Genomic DNA, 22,981 nt, shown 5'->3' on the forward strand with positions numbered 1-22,981 from the left:
ATCTTTTTTCACCTATAGTGCTCAGTCACTGCAATGTACTCAGCTCTGGAAGATTTGCTTGCGTAATTCAGGATACTTCAATCTAGTAATGGAGTGGGGTAATGAGAAAATAGTTAAATCTGAGACTGGCACAGTAGAGAAGAGGAGCAAGTTAAATAGCTAAGGCAGGCAAAAGCAAGGTAGAGAATGAAGTAAGACTAATTGACTAAACTGCATTTATTTCAATGCAAGAGCCGGACAAGTATGGCAGATGAACTCAGGCATGCTTGGGAACATGGAACTAGGATATCATAGCGATTATAGAAACATGGCTCAGGGCTTGGAGAGAGAGGAATTTGCCAATTGCACGCAAGAAAATATTCTTAATCAGTATGTAGATGTGGCTACTTGAGAAGGATCAAAACCTAACATTCTTTTGGGAAATAAGGCAGGGTAAGTGACTGAGGTGTCAACTAGGGACCATTGTGGGGCCAGTGATTAGAATTATATAAGTTTTAAATTAGTTATGGAAAAGGATAGACCAGATAAAAATGTTAAAGTTCTAAATTGGAGTAAGGCCTATTTTGATGGTATTAGGTGAAAACTTCCAATAGTTGATTGGAAGCGATTATTCTTCGGTAAAAGGACAATCGAAAAGGAGGAGACCTTCAAAAATGAGATAACGAGAGTTCAGAGACATTATATTCCTACTAGTGTGAAGGGCAAGGCTGATAGGTATAGGCTGCTTGATGGCTGGAGAAACTGTGGCTGTGATCATGAAAAAGAAGGAGGCATATGTCAAGTACAGACAGTTGTTATTGAGTGAATCCCGAATGGCATATAAGGGCAGTAGGGCTATATTTAAGAAGGAAATCAGGAGGACAAAAAAGGGAACTGAGATAGCTTTGGCAAATTGGGTTAAAGAGAATCCAATGAGATTCTACAGATACATTAAGGGCAAAAGAATAACTAGGGACAGAGTAGCCCCCTTAAATACCAATGCGTGGAACTGTAGGAGATGCGTGAGAGACTAAATGGGTATTTTGCATCAGTATTTCCTGAGAGAAGGGCATGGAAGCTAGGGAACTTGGGGAAATAGATAATGATAGCTTGGAAAGTGTCCATGTCACAGAAGTCTGTGTTCCAGGCACCCACCATCCTCTCTGCGAAAGATTTTCCCTGTACTTTTCCCCTAAACTTTCCCCGCTCACCTTGATCATGTGCCATCTGGTTGTTAATCTTTCCACCCTGCAGAAAATCCCTCTGACTAACCACCCTATCTATGACTCTCATAATTTCGCAGACATCTGTCAGGTCGCTGCACCAGCCTGCCTAACCAACCCACCGCCAACTCAACCTCCATCTTTCCAGTGAAAAAATCAAGGTTATCCGATGCGAGGTTTTGCATTTTGTTAAGGCAAATCAGAGCAAGCTTTATACAGGTAATGGAAAGGCCCTGGAGCAGTGTTGTGGAACAAAGAGATCTAGGAGTGCAGGTCCACAGTTTCCTTGCAAGTTGAATCACAGATAGACAGGGTGGTGCTTGCCTTCTTTGGTCAGTGCATTGACTATAGGAGTTGGGATGTCATATTGTGGCTGTACAGGGCATTGGTGAGGCCACTTTTAGAATAGTGCAAATAATACTACTAGAATTCCGGTCCCCCTGCTGTAGGAGAGATGTGGTTAAACTTGAAAGGGCTCAGGAGAGATTTACAAGGACATTGCTGGGGTTGGAGGGTTTGAGCTATAGGGAGAGGCTGAATAGGCTGGGACTATTTTCCCTGGAGCATTGGAGGCGGAAGGGTGACTGCACTGAGGTTTATAAAGGGCATGGATAGGGTGAATGGCTAAGGCCTTTTTCCCAGGGTGGGAGTCCAAAACTAGAACGCAGAGGCTTAAAGTGAGAGAAGAATGGTATAAAAGGGATCTGAGGGGTACATTTTTCACACAGACAGTGGTGTGTGTATGGAATGAGCTGCCAGAGGAAGTGGTGGAGGCTGGTACAATTACAACATTTAAAAGGCATCTGGATGACTGTATGAATAGGAAGGGTTTAGAGGGATAGGGGCTAAATCCTGGCAAATGAGACTGGATCAGTTTAAAATAGCGGGTCAGTATGGATGAGTTGAATCAAAGGGTCAGTTTCTGTACTGTACATTTCTATGCCTCTGCATTTTTTATTTTTTTTCAAGTATATAGTTTTCTTCCCCGAGTCAGAATGTTGTGGATTCAAGTCCCTTATGTTCAATTGACTTGAATGTGAAATCTCTGATTTGACAATCCAATGCAGTTACTTAAGGAACGCTGCACTGTCAGAGGGTCCTGCCTTTGGTTGAAACCATAAATGCGGTTTCAATCTGCCTTTTTAGGTTTATGTAAAATATCCCGTGGCACTATTTCATGGAAGATCGGTGAATTCTCCATTGTATCCAGGCAAATATTAATCTTTTACTCAATATCACATTACAATGTCCTATCTGGTCAATATAACCTTGTCATTTATGAGGTCTTGCTGCATGTGAATTGGCTGCAACGCTTCCTGCATTTCAGCAGTCACTACACATCCAAAGTACATTATTGGCTGGAAAGCTCTTTGGGATATCTTCAGGTCATGCAAGGTGCTATAGAAATGCAAGATTTTAAAAAATTTTTTGCTCAGCTCTTTTAGATGAATGAAACATATTAAATCTTTCTCATAATAAGGAAATGATATTCTCGTAGTCCCTGTGTGGATTGGGAATGGTCGTGGGGGACTAACACTGGATAGAATAAAATATCTGCAGCTGGAGATTTAAAATAAGTTGAGATCTCATTCCAAGAAGTGACGTTACTGGAAGCGCATCACTATTTGAAGTAACGTTTTAGGCCAGAGGCTGTCGGGCTTGCCTGAGGTTCTAGTCAGTGAAAACGAGCAAGTCTTCACAAATTATTTGAAAAATTGTTGGGAAATAACCTAAATGCAATGCCTGGTGCTATGACAGCTGTTCAAATACAGGGCAATGCATATGTCTTCTGCCAAAGCAAGTCAGGTGTGCTCACAGTTTAGTCACTCATGCAGGCCTCAGTGATGTATCTGGCTTGAGGGAATTACATTTGCAGTTTGTTTTTTTAAATCTCTTGTTGAATGCAGTTTGATAGCTCAAGCAAGCAAGTAAACGTCTGCCGCCAAAAGGAAAGTGGCAAGATTCAAGAACCAGGCTGCAGATCACCCGAGCTGGGTAGGCTCCTGCAGCCCTAGGCTGGGCTGCCATGTGGAATACCATGAGAGGTGGCAATCAGTGAAGGCATTGGGGGAAAATGTAGGTACCACTTTAATGTGGCTCCAAATTGACACACCCGCTGACCTCATGAGGTCTTTGGCAGATTTCACAGCCTGTGAAATATTGCCGGGAGATACAGAAGTGAATGAAAAATTGTAATTTTGAGAATAGCCAGATTCCAATGCTAACCTAGAATTAAGAAATTGTTGGCGGTCTTTGGAATTGACTTTGGTCTGAGTTTCCCTGGGGTTTTCCTCAGGGACTGACATCCCGTTGATATGTGGCCTCACGGCAGCAGTGGAGATGAATTCACTTTGAAAGAGGTCCATATTTGTTGATACCACAGTAATTATCCTGAACGCTAAAATTCACAGGTTGCCCTGGATTTATTTGTTGCTGGGTGGGGATATCAGGCTGCAACACTGCAATCCTCTCCCTGCACTCTCATTACCTCACCTGGTGGTGGCGCTCACCATTAAAGCAGCCTATTAACACGCGTCAAAACAATCTCGTTTCTTTACAAAGGCTCTTTCAGGTTAAACAGTAAGTGGTCTTGATGCTCTGGAGCTGTCCCTTTGACCACGTTTCAACATCATGAGCCATATGCCCAGAAATTAAAGATATTGTTGAGGTTTCATTCCAACCAAGAACTTGACTGATATAATAGGCTCGTTCAGAGGACACAGCTGAAGATGAATTTCAGACGGAATTGGATAAAGTGCTATTCATGACGCTTTCAAAATCTGACTGCGATAGAGCTCTCTAGAATAAAATTGACTTGGCATTACAATCTGGACGTTACACCCTGGAGATAGCTTGTTATTTCAGCTGAATTCTTCAGATGCCATGATCTCTTCCCCATTTGGCTGTTAGGCTTAAAAGAAGCCCATTCCAAAATTTCCATCACTTCTTTCCTGATTCTTCTGGAGAACAACGAGTTTGCTCAAACCTGTCCAGGAGCTACCAGTTGAGGAAAATTCATTGCTGCTGGCAACTTTCTCCTCCTCATTTTGTAGAATAACTGTTTAGGTTTTCAATGCACATGGACATCCCTTAGTTAAAATTGTTATATTCTGTACAGTAGTGGACTTCTCACACACTAGTACATATGTAAATATTATATATGTGTGTAACATATACATATTTAAATATATATTATATATATTCAGAGTACAAATTTTTATGAGGTTTTCTTATTAATAGCGAATGAGGCTGCTGATGTGTGCAAAACAAAGGCCACTAAATGACATTAGGAGGTTTTTGCCTTTGGTTTTGTTGTTTCAATGAGCTCTGCATTTATTAATGTATTTCATTTTATGTCCTGGACCTCATACTCTTGAAGCATCAGAGAGAGTTTCGGTAGACTATCGGTTCCTCTAACTATGCAGATTGGCTGTGCGGTTTAAATCTACTGATCTGAGACATTAATCAGGACAAACTGGTGCTTGAAACAATTGGAATAGTTTATTGGGAATGGTTGAGGTTCTCCATAAGATAGAAGGCTGTGATGTTTGTATATAGTGCACACTAAATCTGTTGCTGACACAACAATTGTTTTGCTGAATTGATCTGCGTCAAAGGAAATAAATAGTCCCCTAAAAGATGTGGATGATTTAAGGAGATGACTGATGGAATGGAAATTGGTTTCAATGTGAGAAATGTATGCTAATGCAGACTGGAACAGGAAGCAGGCTATGTTTCCGCAATGAATGAAAGTCTATTTGCAAAATTAGAAGAGGAAAAGGACTTGGGGATAATTTTTGACCCGTCACTGAAATGTGAGAGCTGTTCAATGACTAAACAAGCCATGCACTGGGATTTGCCTCAAGGGCATTTGACTGAACTGAAAATTGTTTAACCCTGCATAACTAACTGCGCCATTAGAAATACACTGGGTAGGTCAGAACATTGATTTCCTAGCTCAGTAGGCGAGAGTGTCCTTCCACAGTAAGAAGGGCCACATTGAAGGAGGGGTCAGTGTGAAGTATTATGGGGGGTCACACACTGGATGATCCCTTACCTCCTTCCTCTGTCGAGAATGCTCTTTTAATAGTTGTCTGGGCTTTTTATTGACTGAATCCTAAAACTGACTTGTTTGTTCTTAGTAAGCGGTATTTGCCATTGCCGAAGGCGGTTAACCCAAGCTCCAACCTACATTTCCATTGGGCATTCTGCCGGTTGTTCACCGAGCCACATAAGTGAAGGGTAAAGAGCACATCATTCCAGCTCGATCATTGTCAAACGAAAGGGGAGCATGAGGGACAGAGGGCACAAAGCAGCAGCTCTAATGATGTGCCAGACATTAAGGTGGGTTAGACTGACAATAACATCGCCTTCAGAGCACAATTGGAACATGATAACATATGGCCTTCGCTTTTACGTCAAGAGCTGGGTTTTACACTCGATTCCTGACGAATCATTGGGAATTGTACTTCTACCATATCTTGACTGATTTTGGCAAGGATGTGAAATCCCCCAGTGGTGGGTTTCACTACCAGCATCATGGCAACACCGACAACAGGCAGTTTGAAACACTTTGCAGGAAAACAGCAACCTGTCAGCTTGCTGCATTTTCTTTATGCACGTTGAATGCCATCCCTGCCATGGTCATGTTTAGTTTACATTAAGTTTTCACAATCTATGAGAGTCCTTTTCATCCACTTTTTTTTCTTTTTCTCTGCAAGTAGCTACAAAGAGGATGTAATGTGAGTTTGAGTGGATGAGACATTATGAGAAGTTACTGGAAGCTCAGCAGGTCTGGCAGCATCTGTGAAGAAAAAAATCAGAGTTAACGTTTCGGGTCCAGTGACCCTTCCTCAGAACATGGATGGATGGGAAATGGGGTTGAGGGTGGAGATAAGAAGGAGAGGATGGAAAGATATTGGAAAAGACCAAAGTCAAATAAAAAGCATGTTTGAAGCATTGTGTGAAGAACATTTGTAACTTACTTAGCCTCAGAGAAATTTGTTTACCGTAAATTATAGATTTGTAACATTCTGCAGAGAGTGGTGGTCAGGGATAAGGTCTCGAGTTTGTTGATTTGGTATTACTGTTAAAATTGCTGTCCAAAAATCACATATTTTTATTTTTCTTGCTTTGCACAAACACTACATGGAATTAAGTCATTGCAGAATTGTCCAGAACAGTTTATAAGTCAGTCTTTGTGAGTTGTCTGTCAGTGAAACTTAGATATTTGCACAAATGTTGTTCCTATCAGTTTCGTTAGCTGTCCAGCTCATTTTCCACATTGAATACATTGCCTTTCTAAGCTGAAAGTTTCTTTTGCCTGCAATTGGCTTGAATCATATCGATTGCCAACTCACAAAGTACTTCTTGGAGCAATTTCTCTGAGTCCAATTTTATGATCTCCCCAATGAGAGGCAAGGTTCATATCAGAATCAGCCAGTCAGTGATCTCCATGAACAAGTAGTGGGGTCAAAGAACTCTATCACCTCCTGTCCTTAGCCAGGATCCAGGGAGCAAAACGTTGAGTGAATGCTTTGAAGTAGCTCTGGGTTTAAATTCACAAGAAAGATTTAATCAGCCTTAAAGATTCCCGGTCAAGTTATCTGAAATTCATAGTTAAAAATAAACCGTGCACATGACTGCCAACAAAAAACCAGAAGGGGTCAGCGGGACTAACTGAATTACTCTTTCACAGAATTGACATGGACATGATGGATGAAATGATGTCCAACTGCTATGAACGTACAAACTAGGAACATCAGTAGATCACTTTGTATCTTGAGCCTGCTCCACCATTTAATAACATCATGGCTAGTCTGGTTACTCTACATTTCATTCTATGGCCCACAACCTTCAAATCCTTCTTCGTTAAGAAGCCCCATCCATGCATTAATCCATGCGCATTAAAAAATAAAAAGATTTTCTGACTTTTTCTGAGGAAGCAAGTTCTAAAGACACATGCCTGTCTGTGAGAAATAATTTCTTCTCATCTTTGCCTTAAATGGCCACTGTTTATTTTTAAATAGTGACCCTGAGTTCCCAGATTGTCCCACAATGGGATAACTACTTTACGCATGCAGTCTGTCAAGGCCCCTCAGGCTCTCATGTATTTGAACCAAGTTGTCTCTTAATCTTTTAAACTGCAGTGAATACAAGCCTAGCCTGTCCATTTGTTTCTCATATGACACATGCTCAATCCAGGCATTAGTCCCATAAGCCATCTCTGAACTGCTTCCAATGTATTTGCACCTGACAACTGCTGATTATAAACTCTTCTGAGATTTGCATTTTTCTGCTTTTAACGTCAATATACAGTTTGGGAAAGACTTCTCTCCTTCACCAACTCTCCTGAAGGTGGAGAATGGTATTAATACATTGTGTGGCAGGTCATTTTGTTATCTTCTAGCACTAACTGGCATTGAGTTGCTCTGTCAGTTGTGAAGCAATTTGGACTGCCTTTCAGATACTGCAAGGCATCGGCGAAATGCCTTTTCTCTACACAGGACTTCCCCTGTGAAAACATTACCATTTTCCATTCGAACTCACCATGTTAGGTGGTGAGAATCCAGTCTAATCAGAGCCCCACCCTCCCACCATAGTTCTTTGCTCATGCAAACATGACCAGCAGAAGAGAGATGGTGAACCATTTTGGACAGAGATGAGGAGAAACATCTTCACCCAGGGAGTGGTGAGCCTGTGGAATTCACTACCATGGAAAGCAGTGAGGCCAGAACATTTTATGATTTCATGAGGGAGTTGGGCATAGCACTTGTGGCTAAAGCGATCAAAGGAAAGAGAAAAAAGTGAGCACAAGTTATTGAGTTGGATGATCAGCCATGATAATAATGAATGCCCTATTCCTGCTCCTGTTTTCCATATTTCAAGATCATTGGCCTGTGATCAATTGGATCAGGGCAGCAAAACAGCAGTCAAGCTGAATTTCGAGGGAAAAGAGAAGGTGTAATCTGAAATGGTTTCTTCCACTTGCAGGAACTAAATCTGGATAAGTTGGAAAGTTCTTGTTGGGTGTTGTTGAATGTTGGGATGTGAGGGTTACTCAGCTCACAAGCATTTTTAAGCAGTGATCAGACTCCCAGTGGACTTTAAACCAGCCAAATCCTCTGGCTGTTAATATAGTCAAGAGTACAGGGCCGGGTGCACCACTTTCCTCCTGTATGCCAAACCATCTCTATCATTATATTTTGGGATGAAATTTCCTCAATTCAACTTATAACAATGGCCATTTGTAATGTAGTCTCAATTGAAAATGGGCTTTTAACTTCGACAGGAAGGTTCCCGTCTCACTGGCACCAGAGTTCAGACAAGCGGCCCCCAAGGTCACTGTGACCTTTCACCTCTATCGACACTCACTGGGCATCACTTTAAAACCTTTGCAGAATAGCAGACAGGGAGGAGACAAGTGCTTTTATTGTAGAGTAGAGATCTACTGCAGGATAAAATTGCATGCTTGTGCGGTGCCTCTGTACATGGAGTAACTTGGAGGTGCTATCGCTCAGATCACACTCTGTTGGTGGTCTCCCTGATGCTTAGAGAGTGAAGATTCCCTGCAGATTATATGCTTCCGGAATTCTCCCTGCTTTGCAGCACAATCTTTATTCCGGCCAGCTGCAGTCTATGGGAAAGTAGGAAAATTTCTCTTGGCTGGTCGCAACCGTTCCATGAGAAGCAGATTACCTAGCTCTCTATATCATTGCCATTTACGCAAGCTTGCTGTACATAAACTGAGTTTGCCATCATGATAACACTTACCACTCTCTGAACTGTTTCATCAGCTTTGGAAAATCCTGAAAATGTAAATTTTGTTGCTTAAATGCCAATTATTCCTTTCCTCCTTTTCTCTTTATTTTGCTTTTCTTTCTTTTTGTTTTTCTTTCATGTGCCGATGGTGACCAAAATAACGATTGGACACATTCATGACTATCAAATCCGACTGTATCTTTCCCTACCAGCAACAATCATGCTCCCACCCCTCACAACTCTTGCCATCAGTGATCAAGAGAAACAGAAATGGACCTACAATCATTGCAGGATAGTGCTGCACAACACGGAAACAGACCCTTCACTCTAACTCATCGATGCCAACTCGATATCCTAAATTAATCTAATCCCATTTGCCAGCATTTGATCCCTTTAAACCCTCCCTATTCATATACACATCCAGATGCCTTTTAAATATTATAATTTTACCAGCCACTACCACTTTCTCTCGCAGCTCATTACACATACACACTATCCACTGCATGAAAATGTTGCCCCTCAGGCTGCTTTTAAACCTTTCCCCTCTCACCTTAAACCTATGCCCTCTAGTTTTGGACTCCCTTACCCCAGGGAAAAGACCTTCCCTATTCACTCTATCCATGCCGCTCATGATTTTATAAATCTCTACAAGGTCACCCTTCAGCCTCTGACGCTCCAGGGAAAATAGCCCCAGCCTATTTAGCCTCTACTATAGCTGAAAAACCTGGATCCCTGGCAACATCCTTGTAAATCTTTTCTGAACCGTTTCAGGTTTCACAACATCTCTCCTACAGCAGGGAGACCAGAATTGAGTGCAGTATTCCAAAAATGGCCTCACCAATGTTCTGTACAGCTGTAACATGCGCTCCCAACTCCTATACTCAAAGCACCGATGAGACGTTTTCCCACCACCCCATGAGATGCTAGCCTATTCGAGCCACCACTGGATGGTCCTGTTGAGGAGGCCAGGGATTTCTGAAGTGCCTGATAACTGAAGTCTGCAGGGCTCCTGGGTGTCTCAGGACACTTTGCATTGTCCAAGATGCAATGTAAAATTTAAGTGTGGAGTCAAAATAGAGCAGATCACCCACATCTGAAGCTGATATCTGTAAGCAAATACCTGCTCTTAAAAGAATTACTAACCCTCTTTAATATTACATTTCATTCTATAAATACTGTATAATTCTACTACTCAAGATGGCCAGATACAGGTCTGTGATGATGAATTGTTTTGTATGTGCGTCCTTTGACTAGAATGAATTGCAAAGCCAACCCCTTGAATCTAAATCTTAGTCCTTTTGCCTGGAATGACCCAATAAGTGTTGATACCATTCCAATCTTTGACAAATGCTATTCAATTCCCTATTCCCAAGATGGGATTATACTCTGCATCTGTGAACGCCACAGGACACCTCTATGCACCAATTCCTATGCTGCAATGCCAATTCTGTGGAAAACCCACTCTAAAATAATAATTTTTCCAGGAGCCATGCTTCTGGAATTTCTGAGCTGAATCAGCTTACTTTGTGTTAAAGTGCTCCTATGCATCAAGCCCAGATAATAAACAAGGGCATGTAGCACCTTGTTCTAATTCTCTAAGGATGCTGCTGTGACATGGCATCCAAGTGCGGCACATTTGCAGCAGTCAGCAAAGAGCCGATGGTATGAGTTTCTTGGAAGTCAGGTGACACCCAGCAAGCAAACCGAGCAGAAATTGATCATCCTGCAGGTCATGGAAACAAGGCTGAATGTAGCTTGATCTGGTTAAATTTGTGGAAGTATCCTTTCCCTGCTCCATTATAATTTCAGTCCATCTGCAAGGCAATTAATCTTGTTGGCAGCGTGATCTAATCTGGGGCAAGCATTTGAAATGTGGACCCTCGGTGTTTTTGAAATGATGAGACTGTTTGTACTCTCAACAGCACCTCTGCTATGATGTCTCTTCCGTTCTGAACTGATGGAGGATTCAAAATATTGTTAGAGACCAGGCCGCACTGCCTGGACTTGACTGGACTGGACTGGGCCGTCTGACTGACTACAGGTTTCTGGTCTGACACACGTTTTCTTTTACATTCTCGATCACCAGCCAGATTTCTCAGCATTTTAGTACGCAGTGGAATAGGTTTCTCAGATTCGTGAAGACACACTAATAAAATTGAGGCATTTAAGCATATTTGAAAGTGTGCTTTGATGAGCCTCAAAATTTCTGAGGGCCCAAATTTGCTCTGGTAATTACAAGCAATCGATGCTCACTGCTCCTGTTGCAGGTGCCATGCAAAACCGAACTGCCTCCAGATTTAGATGATTGCAGAGTGCGAAAGAAGCAAGAAATACCACATTAGGCAGAGAACAGGCTTCAAAGGCTCTGCAACACAACACTGGAGGCCTTGGGGGTGGACAGGAGCAGCGAGATCCTCTGTTTATTCACGGGGGATGAGAACACCCTCCAAGGAGAAGGAAGCGGGATCAGCCGGCAGTCGCAGTTACATTCAATGGTGCAGATCTGACAGTTTGCTTGTATGTTTAACGACCTCACACAAATAGCCAAGGCTGGCCAAGGTATCTCCAAAGGGCATGAGCATGAACCTGTTGAGGACTGTGAACTTCTCACCAAAAAGGTGAAGGCACCTTCCATCACACAGAGTGCGCTTGTCACTTTCCTTGTATTGCATAATGGAGGTCAGATCGTTGAATTGGCTGGGCTGTAATATCAACAACATTGATTTGGATCCCGCAGTGGCAGATGTTACCATGAAAGGCTGCCCTTCTCAACCTCTCCCCTCAGCTGAGATGCAGCAATCCTCGGCTTAAACCGTCACCTGTTGTCTCTCTCTCTTTCTGTAATGAGAGAGAGGGACTACAACAACGTTTTACAGTAAACCTGGAGATGTCGCCTGCTCCAGCCAGGAAGAAGCCTGACATGAAGAATTTTGAGGACACCGTCACTTCGCAGCCTGCCAGGGCTCAGGTCTGTCCACAACGAGTGGGAGACACACGCTTCCTTGTCGAGGGTTTGGAACAGCTTTCTGAAGGCCCCAAGCGTAGGGGCATCTTGCTGGGAACACTCGATGCCCTTGATCTCATCACACGTCCAGTAGCTTGTCCCACTGTGTGCTGCCTCTGCTCATTCCCCCTAGCAATGGAAATGACATCAGCCATGACTGATAGCAATTGTTGCTGGCAGAACTCATGAGGCAGACCTAAGGTCTTTGCCATTTGCTGCCCTATTCCCTGCAGACTTCGCTGACTTTAAGTAGCTGTGCAAACCAGCAAGCTGTTCTGCTAACTCAACCTAAACCAGATGAAAGCAATCAGTAACTGACCTGAATCATCCCTTTCAATAGCACTGGTGGGCATTCCTTTCTGCTACTGTGGTCCTGTACATGGAGGCCTCATGGCGCAGTGGGCAGTAGCTTTGGGTTCAAGTCTCACTCCAGGTCTTGATGGCTGTGAAAGGTGTATTTCTAGCATAGCCAAAACAAATTAATTATTAGCCTGTAAATCCTTTGATAGCTGCACCACCTTGCACTCACCCCCATGTTAAGTGGCCACAAATGCAGGCTCTTGTCACAGGCTGTCCTCCATAGCAAGCCACCTTTGCATTTTGAGGGGCCACCAGTGGAAGAACTCATGTGCAGCCATGCATTGTTCAAAAGGCTGCGAAATGGAATATGGCACCACTGAAGCCAACATATTGGCATGTGCTGGTCAGCATCACAATCTACCCTCTCGGTCTGTTTCCAGTGAGTGTTCCACATGCCGACACTGGCCGCCTGCCAAAATAGTGGCAGCGCAATCACATTTCCGCAGCCTATATTTGAAAACTGGGTCTCAGGGTTGTCACTGCTGAGAAAAGTAAACGTTTTCCAATTTCTGAGAAACCGGAATCAACATCCAAGACATGTAAGAGTAGGTTGTCCTGAATCCAGCCCAGCTCGTCCCTGCCTCCCTAACCTGTTCTTCCTCTCACCTATCCCCTCCTCTCACCCCAAGCCACACCTCCATTTCCTACCGACTAACCTCATCCTGCCTCCTTGACCTGTCCGTCCTCCCCGGGCTGACCTATCCCGTCCCCACCTCCCCAGCTACACTCACCTCTCCACCTATCTTCTCCTCTATCCATCTTCGGTCCGCCTCCCCCTCTCTCCCTATTTATTCCAGTTCCCTCTCCCCCATCCCCCTCTCTGATGAAGGGTCTAGGCCCGAAATGTCAGCTTTTGTGCTCCTGAGATGCTGCTTGGCCTGCTGTGTTCATCCAGCCTCACACTTTGTTATCTAAGAGTAGGGCTTACCTGAGCTCCAATTGATCCATTGTCACAATGTGCCTCAGGATACTAACTGGAACATTTAATGAAAGGGCTATCACCGTTGAAAACTCGGGTGAGCGGGTCTATATCATCCAGATACTCAAACTGAAAGCTCACTGCTCTGAAATAGCAACTCTGGGCTGAATCTTACAATAATTTGGTTAAGTCTCAAAGGTGGGATGAGCTTTTCTGCGAGGCTTAGCAGATTTCTCATGGTATTGTCCTGAACCCCCTTGTTAACCACCTGCCCATTTGCCCATTTTGACAACACTATTGTGCAGCTTGTAAACACAGCATTCCAAAGTTGTCCTCTATGGTTGCCTAGGCATGGCTTCCCACTCTGTGGACAATGATCTGGGTGTCCTGGTCAATGGGATGGTGCAGAGAAGTGATAACCTCCCAGGTCGAAGTGGTGCGCCAATGTTCTTGCAGTCTCCAAAGTGCTGAGCAACGTACAAAAGTGTTGGAAGAAAGTCCAATGCCCTCTGCACTTCATCAGAGTTGGTGCCACCCATCCAGTCCTGATGAAAGGTGTAAACCTGAAACCTTGACTTTCCTGCTCCTCTGATGCTGCCGGGCCTGCAGCATTCCTCCAGCTCCACTCTGTGTTATCTCCGATTCCTGCATCCGTACTGTTAGCTATCTCTCTGTCACCATCCTCTCGCTGCCACCTCACTTCTACTTCAGCCGAACTGCTGCTCTCACCTCACACCGAGGTTCGTGCTCTACCATTCTCACTGTTTCATCTTCCCTCCCTTGTTTCTCCCTCCACCTCCACCTCCCCTAACAGCCTCCCACACTATTAACCCCATTCAGCCTCTAAGCTGTCGGCTTGGTCACTCAGGGCGCCTCACCACCTTTCCCCACTTGCACCAGCACCAAGTGCTCTGCTACTCACTTGCATCTCACTTCATCCCTCTCTTTCTTCTTCTCATTCTGGAAGAGGACTCCCTTAGAGCAGCAATGGCCCAAATGGGTAGCAGGGTGCCTGACATAGGGCTTGTCAAACCCCGCATGGAGAGGGGTTCCCCGAGGCAACACTACCGGAAACCAGCCTCAATCATATGACAATCCAACTGCCTCCATGGGCAAGTTGGCTGTAGCCATGGACAGCCAGGTTTCAGCACCCTTAGGGTCTGCTGGATATATGCACAGACCCGTACTCATCCCAGCTATTGCTTTGAGAACGTCTGCCCTTGTGCCTACTTCTTCTTGCTTCTGTTAAATTTCACCTTCCACACCTAGACTGGATAAACAGCACACAGAACAGCAGCCAACAGGCACACGTAAATAAACACCAAACAATTGAACAATTTGATAATACATGAGGAACCTTGCGGTTGAGCCTGCATTCTGTGAATAAATACAGGCTCAATTGTTCTACAGTTGTTCTGAAGAAGCGTCACTGGACCCGAAGCGTTAACTCTGCTTTTTCCCTTCACATATGCTGCCAGACCTGCTGGGCTTTTCCAGCAACTTTGTTTTATTCCTGATTGAGCAGGAAGGGGCACCTCTGTCTTTTTGGCCACAACAATCTATTTAAACAAAGATTGTCTTGTTGTGGAGAGGACAAGCCAATGGTTTGCCTGGTGAACAGCACTGGTCAACAGTGAATTCGAAAACCATCTTCAGATTTAGTAATCTATCCTACAGGCATGCTTCACTATCATGGGGTAAGCTCGAACATAAATATTACAATTTTACACTGCATGTCATAAGCGGATAGGTCAAAAATCACAGTATTGCAGATGCTGGAAATCTGAAACAAGTACAGGAGGTGTTGGAAACACTCATCAGGTCTGAGGAGAGAGAATCAGAGTTGATATTTTAAATTGCCTTTAGTTTTAATGTTTTAAGACTTGGCCTTCGGAATTCCCTTTCTCAAAAGGAAGTCGGTGTAAGATCTTTGAATATTTTTAAGGCAGAGGTGAACAAGATGCTGAAAGATTGTCAGGGGTACGCAGGAATGTAGGGGTGAGGTTAAAATCAGATCAGCCACAATCTATTGAATGGTAGATCAGACTCGACAGTGGAGAGATAATGGGAACTGCAGATGCTGGAGATTCCAAGATAATAAAATGTGAGGCTGGATGAACACAGCAGGCCAAGCAGCATCTCAGGAGCACAAAAGCTGACGTTTCGGGCCTAGACCCTTCATCAGAGAGGGGGATGGGGGGAGGGAACTGGAATAAATAGGGAGAGAGGGGGAGGCGGACCGAAGATGGAGAGTAAAGAAGATAGGTGGAGAAGGTGTGGGTGGGGAGGTAGGGAGGGGATAGGTCAGTCCAGGGAAGACGGACAGGTCAAGGAGGTGGGATGAGGTTAGTAGGTAGCTGGGGGTGCGGCTTGGGGTGGGAGGAAGGGATGGGTGAGAGGAAGAACCGGTTAGGGAGGCAGAGACAGGTTGGACTGGTTTTGGGATGCAGTGGGTGGGGGGGAAGAGCTGGGCTGGTTGTGTGGTGCAGTGGGGGGAGGGGATGAACTGGGCTGGTTTAGGGATGCAGTGGGGGAAGGGGAGATTTTGAAACTGGTGAAGTCCACATTGATACCATATGGCTGCAGGGTTCCCAGGCGGAATATGAGTTGCTGTTCCTGCAACCTTCGGGTGGCATCATTGTGGCAGTGCAGGAGGCCCATGATGGACATGTCATCAAGAGAATGGGAGGGGGAGTGGAAATGGTTTGCGACTGGGAGGTGCAGTTGTTTGTTGCGAACCACCCTACCAACCTCCGGATACAACGCATTATCCTCCGACACTTCCGCCATTTACAATCCGACCCCACCACCCAAGACATTTTTCCATCCCCACCCCTGTCTGCTTTCCGGAGAGACCACTCTCTCCGTGACTCCCTTGTTCGCTCCACACTGCCCTCCAACCCCACCACACCCGGCACCTTCCCCTGCAACCGCAGGAAATGCTACACTTGTCCCCACACCTCCTCCCTCACCCCCATCCCAGGCCCCAAGATGACATTCCACATTAAGCAGAGGTTCACCTGCACATCTGCCAATGTGGTATACTGCATCCACTGTACCCGGTGCGGCTTCCTCTACATTGGGGAAACCAAGCGGAGGCTTGGGGACCGCTTTGCAGAACACCTCCGCTCAGTTCGCAACAAACAACTGCACCTCCCAGTCGCAAACCATTTCCACTCCCCCTCCCATTCTCTTGATGACATGTCCATCATGGGCCTCCTGCACTGCCACAATGATGCCACCCGAAGGTTGCAGGAACAGCAACTCATATTCCGCCTGGGAACCCTGCAGCCATATGGTATCAATGTGGACTTCACCAGTTTCAAAATCTCCCCTTCCCCCACTGCATCCCTAAACCAGCCCAGTTCATCCCCTCCCCCCACTGCACCACACAACCAGCCCAGCTCTTCCCCCCCACCCACTGCATCCCAAAACCAGTCCAACCTGTCTCTGCCTCCCTAACCGGTTCTTCCTCTCACCCATCCCTTCCTCCCACCCCAAGCCGCACCCCCAGCTACCTACTAACCTCATCCCACCTCCTTGACCTGTCCGTCTTCCCTGGACTGACCTATCCCCTCCCTACCTCCCCACCCACACCTTCTCCACCTATCTTCTTTACTCTCCATCTTCGGTCCGCCTCCCCCTCTCTCCCTATTTATTCCAGTTCCCTCCCCCCATCCCCCTCTCTGATGAAGGGTCTAGGCCCGAAACGTCAGCTTTTGTGCTCCTGAGATGCTGCTTGGCCTGCTGTGTTCATCCAGCCTCACATTTTATTATCGACAGTGGAGAGGCCCACTTTTCCCCTTGTTGGCATGTTTGCATGTCATCAGGACTGATAAAAAGGCCAAACTACAGTGTTTCCAGCTCTTTTTTCTGTTATGTTACCGGTTCACTTCTGTCACCTGGGACCTTGACATCATAAGACCAATTTGGACACCTTTCTCACCACATATTTTTGAAAGGGAATCAAATAAATATTGAAAGGGAGAACATTTGCAAGGGAAAAGGTGGGGAAATTTCATTTACTTGGTTTGATGGGATGAATGGCCTTCTATCCTGTGTCAGCTGCAAGGATTGGTGCTGGATCCACTGCTTTTTGTCATTTATATAAATGATTTGGATGTGAATATAGGAGGCACGGTTAGTAAGTTTACAGATGACATCGAAATTGGAGGTGCAGTGGACAGTGAAGAAGGTTACCTCAGAGTACAAAGGGCCCTTGATTAGATGGGCCCATGGGCTGAGGAGTGGCAGATGGAGTTTAATCTAGATAAATGTGAGATGCTACATTTCGGTAGGGCAAGTCAGGGCAGGATTTATACGCTTAATGGTAAGGTCCTGGGGAGCATTGTTGAACAAAGAGTGCAGGTTCACAGTTCTTTGAAAGTGGCGTCACAAGTACACAGGATAGTGAAGAAGGTGTTTGGGATGCTTGAATTGAGTATAGGGGTTGAGAATGTCATGTTGTGGTCAAATAGTACATTGGTTAGGCCATGTTTTGAATACTGTGTTCACTTCTGGTCTCACTGCTGTAAGAAAGATGTCATGAAACTTGAAAGAGTTCAGAAAATATTTACAAGGATGTTGCCAGAGTGGGGGAGTTTAAACTCCAGGGAGGGGCTGAATAAACTGGGGCTATTTTCTTTAGGGTGTCAGAGGCTGAGGGGTGACGATATAGAGGTTTATAAAATCATGATGGACATGGATAGGGTGAACTGCCAAGGTCTTTTCCGTAGGGTGGGGGAGCCCAAATGTAGAGATCATAGATTTAGGATGAGAGGGGAAAGATTTAAAAGGAAACTAAGGGACACCTTTTTCACAGAGGGTGGTGTGTGTGTGGAATAAGCTGTCAAAAAGGAAGTGGTAGAGGCTGGTACAATTACAACATTTAAAAGGCATCCCAACAGGTATATGAATAGGAAGGATTTAGAGGGATATGGGCCAAATGCTGGCAAATGGGACTGGATTAATTGAGGATATCTGATAGGCATGGATGAGATGGACCAAAGGGTCTGTTTCCATGCTGTGTATCTTGAAGACTCCATAGTCTATGATTCTAGGCTGTCACTGATGATTAGTTAGGGTTGCAGAAGACCCTCTGCTCTATACTTAACGAGTAAATACATAATGCTTCCAGCTAGCTTTGCTCTCTAATTAGTGCAGAACGTTGTGTCACCATCATATCAACTCTAGATGCAGAAGTAGGCCATTCAGCCCCTCAAGCCTGCTGCACCATTCCTGATCATGGCTAAACATGTTTCTCAACACCATATTCCCATGCTACTCCCATATCCCTTCACATCAATAGTAACTAAAAATCCACCAATCACTGTCTTGGATTTACTTAATGACTGAGCTTCCACAGCCCTATGGAGAAGAAAATTTCAAAGATTTCTGACCCACTGAGCAAAGGTGTTCGTTCTCATTTCAGACTGAGATAGCTTGGCTTTTGTTCTGCAATTGTGTCCCCTCGATTTACACCTTAGATCCAGAGGTAATGTCCTTTCTGTATCTCCCCTCACCATGCCTTTAAGAATTTTTTAAGTCTCTTTCAGATTGCATACCATTCCCCTAACCTCTATGCCTTGCCTCCTCAAGCTTTGCTCATAGAACAGGTGGGGAATGACATTTAACCTCACTGTCCATGGGCTGGTGAGAGGAAAGTTCCCATTCTTTCTATAGATGCTGAAGTGATGGCATCACTGAAGCAAGGGTCAGTTGGATGAGTCACACGGAAAGCCTCTTAGCCAGGAGTGGTTAAGTAAGGCAAAGAGAGAACCCAGGCAGAAAATTGGAAGGCAGACAAACAAGCAGTACACAGAACTGCTTTTCTAATGTAAGGGAGCAATAAAAACAGTTTTAATTTAATCCTGTGGTCTCCTAAATTTAACTAGGCAGCTTCTTTTTTTTTGTAGTCAGCCCTTTCAGCCTGACTGAAAATCCAGCATTGGATTTCAGAAACTTCATTACGTTTATTTTCCTTTTCCAGAGCCTCTTTCGGAGAGAATACTTTAACCAAGCACAGACAGGCTGTGGTCAAAGCCTGCAAAGTTTATTTAAACTATAAACTACAGCACATTTCTCCTGCTCTTGGTGCAGGCTCTTCTAATTCCCTTGACTGAGGAGAACATCTCTCTGTGTGTACTGGTAGAGAAGTGGAAAGGTCACCCACAATTCATGTTTGTTATGACAGCCTGACTGATCAAAGCTGTTCTTGGGAATCATTTATTCTTGGTGGGTTTTTCCACCAGCATTCCCAAGTGGGCGAATGTCCCTTATATTGTGGTGTTATATTGTAGGATTACTCTACATAGGCTAGAAGGCTTATCATCTGGAATAACTCAAGTGATATTTGTTATCCTTTTGTGGGCATACCTAGCCTGGCCAGCATTTATTGTCCATAAAGGTTCCTAGAACTCGGGTCTCTTTGTCAATTCACACATTTCTGCATATTACACATTGGGCTGAAAGTCATTTGCAGATCGTCCAACCTCGTCAGTAAAGCGATGGAATGTGTCATCAACAGTGTTATCAAGCAGCACCTGCTCAGTGATGCCCAGTTTGGGTTCCGCCAGGGCCACTCAGCTCCTGACCTCACTGCAGCCTTGGTTCAAACAAGTCAAGAGTATGATGGAATCCTCCCCACTTGCCTGGATGAGTGCAGCCCCAACAAAACTCAAGAAGCTTCACACCATCCAGGATAAAGCAGCCCGCTTGATTGGCACCACATCCACAAGCATCCACTCCCTCCTCCACCGAAACTCAGTAGCAGCAGTGTGTACTATCTATAAGATGCACTGCAGAAATTCACCAAAGATCCTCAAACAGCGCCTTCCAAACCCATGACCACTTCCATCTAGAAGGACAAGGGCATCAGACATATGGGAACACCACTGCTTCCGAGTTCCCCTCCAAGTCATTCACTATCCTGACTTGGAAATATATCACCATTCTTTTAACTGGGTGAAAATCCTGGAATTCCTTCCCTAATGGCATTATGGGTCAACCTACAGCAGGAGGACTGCAGTGATTCAAGAAGGCAGCTCACCACCACCTTCTCAAGGGCAACTAGGGATGGGGCAAGAAATGCTGGTTAGCCAGCGACACCCACATCCCACAAATGAATAAAAAAAACTTAAAAACAATGACAGCTGGCACCATAATCCACAAAGAAGCTATATTTCAGGCAGCAGCTTTTGTCAAGCAAATCGACCTAAGAAGAAAATATCAACGGATGACAGGAAGAGCATCCCTTCCTGTTTCTCACAACCTCAGAAACCAGTACTGGGTTAAAAAAGTGACTCGTAAAATCATCCATTCACTGAGAACTCAGGAATATTTGCAAACATTGTCATTGCTTTAAAAAAGGTCAACAGCTAAATAAATAGCTAAACAGCTCTGATGAAGGGTCTAGGCCCGAAACGTCAGCTTTTGTGCTCCTGGGATGCTGCTTGGCCTGCTGTGTTCATCCAGCTCCACACTTTGTTATCAACAGCTAAATAGTCAGGTCTCAGGTCATTCTTCCAACTCAAGGACTCTTAGAACTTTAAGTTGTCTTCACTCTCCTGCCTTTAGTAGACATCTCTGACCCTCTTTGTTTTTAAACTTATCACTTAAATTTGATGCTGCGTTTTTATTATCTTTTTCAGGATTAGCAGCTAATAAAATTCATCTTTCTATCACTCTGGAAAACCTTGCAATTTGGCTTCTTCATTCTGAGCTGTTTAGTTGCATTTTGATTGAAACAAAGAAACAAAGAAACCTACAGCACTGGAACAGGCCCTTCGGCCCTCCAAGCCTGCGCCGATCAAGATCCTCTGTCTAACAGAAGTTGAAGATTGAAGAGTATGCTAAAAAAAGACAAAAATATTTTACTGAATAAGGAGGGTTAAAAAGAAGGGAACTGAACTCCCACACCCACTCATAATGCAAGCGAGGTGAAAAAGTCAACAGAAGTTGAGGCCTACAACAAGGACTGCAGATATATGGGAACACCACCACTTGCAAACTCCTCTCCAAACCATACACCATTCTGACTTAGAAATATATGACTGCCCTTTAGTGTTGTTGAGTTATAATCCTGGAAGTCCCTCCCTAATGTCATTGTTTGTGTCCTCCAGCACATGGACTGAAAGTGGTTCAAAAAGGTAGCTCACCAACATCTTCTTGGGTAGCTTGGAATGGACAATAAATGCTGGCCCAGCCAACGACACCTCCATGAATAATTACAGGTTCAGTTGCTCTGCTGTTGTTCTGAGGAAGGGTCACCAGACCTGAAATGTTAACTCTGTTTTTTCCTTCACAACTGCTGCCAGACCTGCTGGGCTTTTCCAGCAACTTTGTTTTTGTTCCTGATTCACAGCATCCGCAGTTCTTTCGGTTTTTATTCAGTTGTTCTACGCCTTCTGGTCACAGAAGCATTTTAACTCCTCCACTCCAGTGCAAACCCATTTGCTGACAGGCCCAGTGGATCATATTGATGCCAATGATGAGGGGTTCAATCCCTCTGCTGGCTGGGTGTTAATTCTTGGACCTGCGTTTAGGACCATACCCTGGTAGAGAATGTAGTGTTGAGGATGTGCCTATGGTCAGAGAACTCAAAAAAGGAGGCAAGAAGAGAGGGGCAATGGCCTAGCGGTATTATTGCTGGAGTACTAATCCTGAAACTCAGCTAATCTTCAGGAAACCTTAGTTCAAATCCCACCACAGTAGTTGGGGGAATTTGATTTCAATTAAAAGACTCTGGAATTGTTGATTGTTTGAACGAAAAACCATCTGGTTCACTAATGTCCTTTATGGAAGGAAATCTGCTGGTCTACGTGTGACTCCAGACTCCCTGTGGTTGACTCTTAACTGTCCTCTGGGCAACTAGGGATGGGTGTGAAATTGGCAATAAAAGAGAAGAGCTTTAACTCAGTAATGATGATAAAATCATCATTCAGTTTGGCTCTCAGGGTATTTGCGCCTTTCTGTGTACCTAGCTCTGAACAGCAATTTAAAAACAGGATCAAAAATCACTGGACCGCAAGCTATGGAGGTCCCTTTAAATCATCTGAAATAATGAAGAAATATTGTTACTCTCACAATTAAACTGTTGAGAGCTTTCCACCTCCTGGCAAACATATTGTTCCCATCAGAAAGAAAATAATGGAGAACGTCATTGTAAAACACATCCCATGCCTCCCAAAATCTGACAAATCTGCCTCTCTTGTGTGCGCTGAGCTGGGACAACTGAAGCAGCTGATTGTTTATCCAGTTTGAGCCTCTGCATTACGCCTACCCTTGGGATTCCTCTCTCATACTCCGTCTCCTTCCTTTTATGATCCATTGGCTGCCAGATTTGACAAAGCTCAGGAACAGTAGGGCCATTCACGGGTAACCCAGGAGCTAATTAATGAGTTGGAATGCTGAGAAGAAAACGCTACAGTCCACTTTCCTGGGATGAAATGCAGCAGTAATAGCGTGGAGGGGGTGTATTGGATTGACTGGAAATGAAGTAACAAGCAGTGGCACTGCTGGAGGCAATGGTTTCCCTGCCAATTAAGGACTAATCCAATCTTATAAATTAGATATTTGCTTGGTAATTGAAAGCTGCCACTGTATTATAATATGATTTTAGCATGCAACTGGGAAACAATTGCAATGTCAAATTACACTTCATCCAAAAATATACAAGGAAGGTTCACTTACATACTGTGCTCTTTACAATGCTGAAATTTTTTTTACTACTAAAGT

At 44.4% G+C, this 22,981-nt stretch overlaps 1 long non-coding RNA gene across 2 annotated transcripts in view; it reads right to left on the reverse strand.

Annotated features, from left to right (window-relative positions):
* Nucleotides 1–3,228: 3,228 nt before the first annotated feature.
* Nucleotides 3,229–22,981, reverse strand: part of LOC125453800 (uncharacterized) — a 29,143-nt gene continuing 9,390 nt past the window's right edge. For both annotated transcript variants that reach the window (XR_007247855.2, XR_007247854.2), the window contains exons 3-4: nt 12,287–12,427; nt 3,229–6,006 (exon numbers count right to left, since the gene is read on the reverse strand). This is a non-coding gene — a long non-coding RNA (uncharacterized LOC125453800). The remainder of the gene's footprint in view (nt 6,007–12,286; nt 12,428–22,981) is intronic.

Source organism: Stegostoma tigrinum, chromosome 7 (genome assembly GCF_030684315.1).
Source record: "Stegostoma tigrinum isolate sSteTig4 chromosome 7, sSteTig4.hap1, whole genome shotgun sequence".
Classification (NCBI taxonomy): Eukaryota; Metazoa; Chordata; class Chondrichthyes; order Orectolobiformes; family Stegostomatidae; genus Stegostoma; species Stegostoma tigrinum.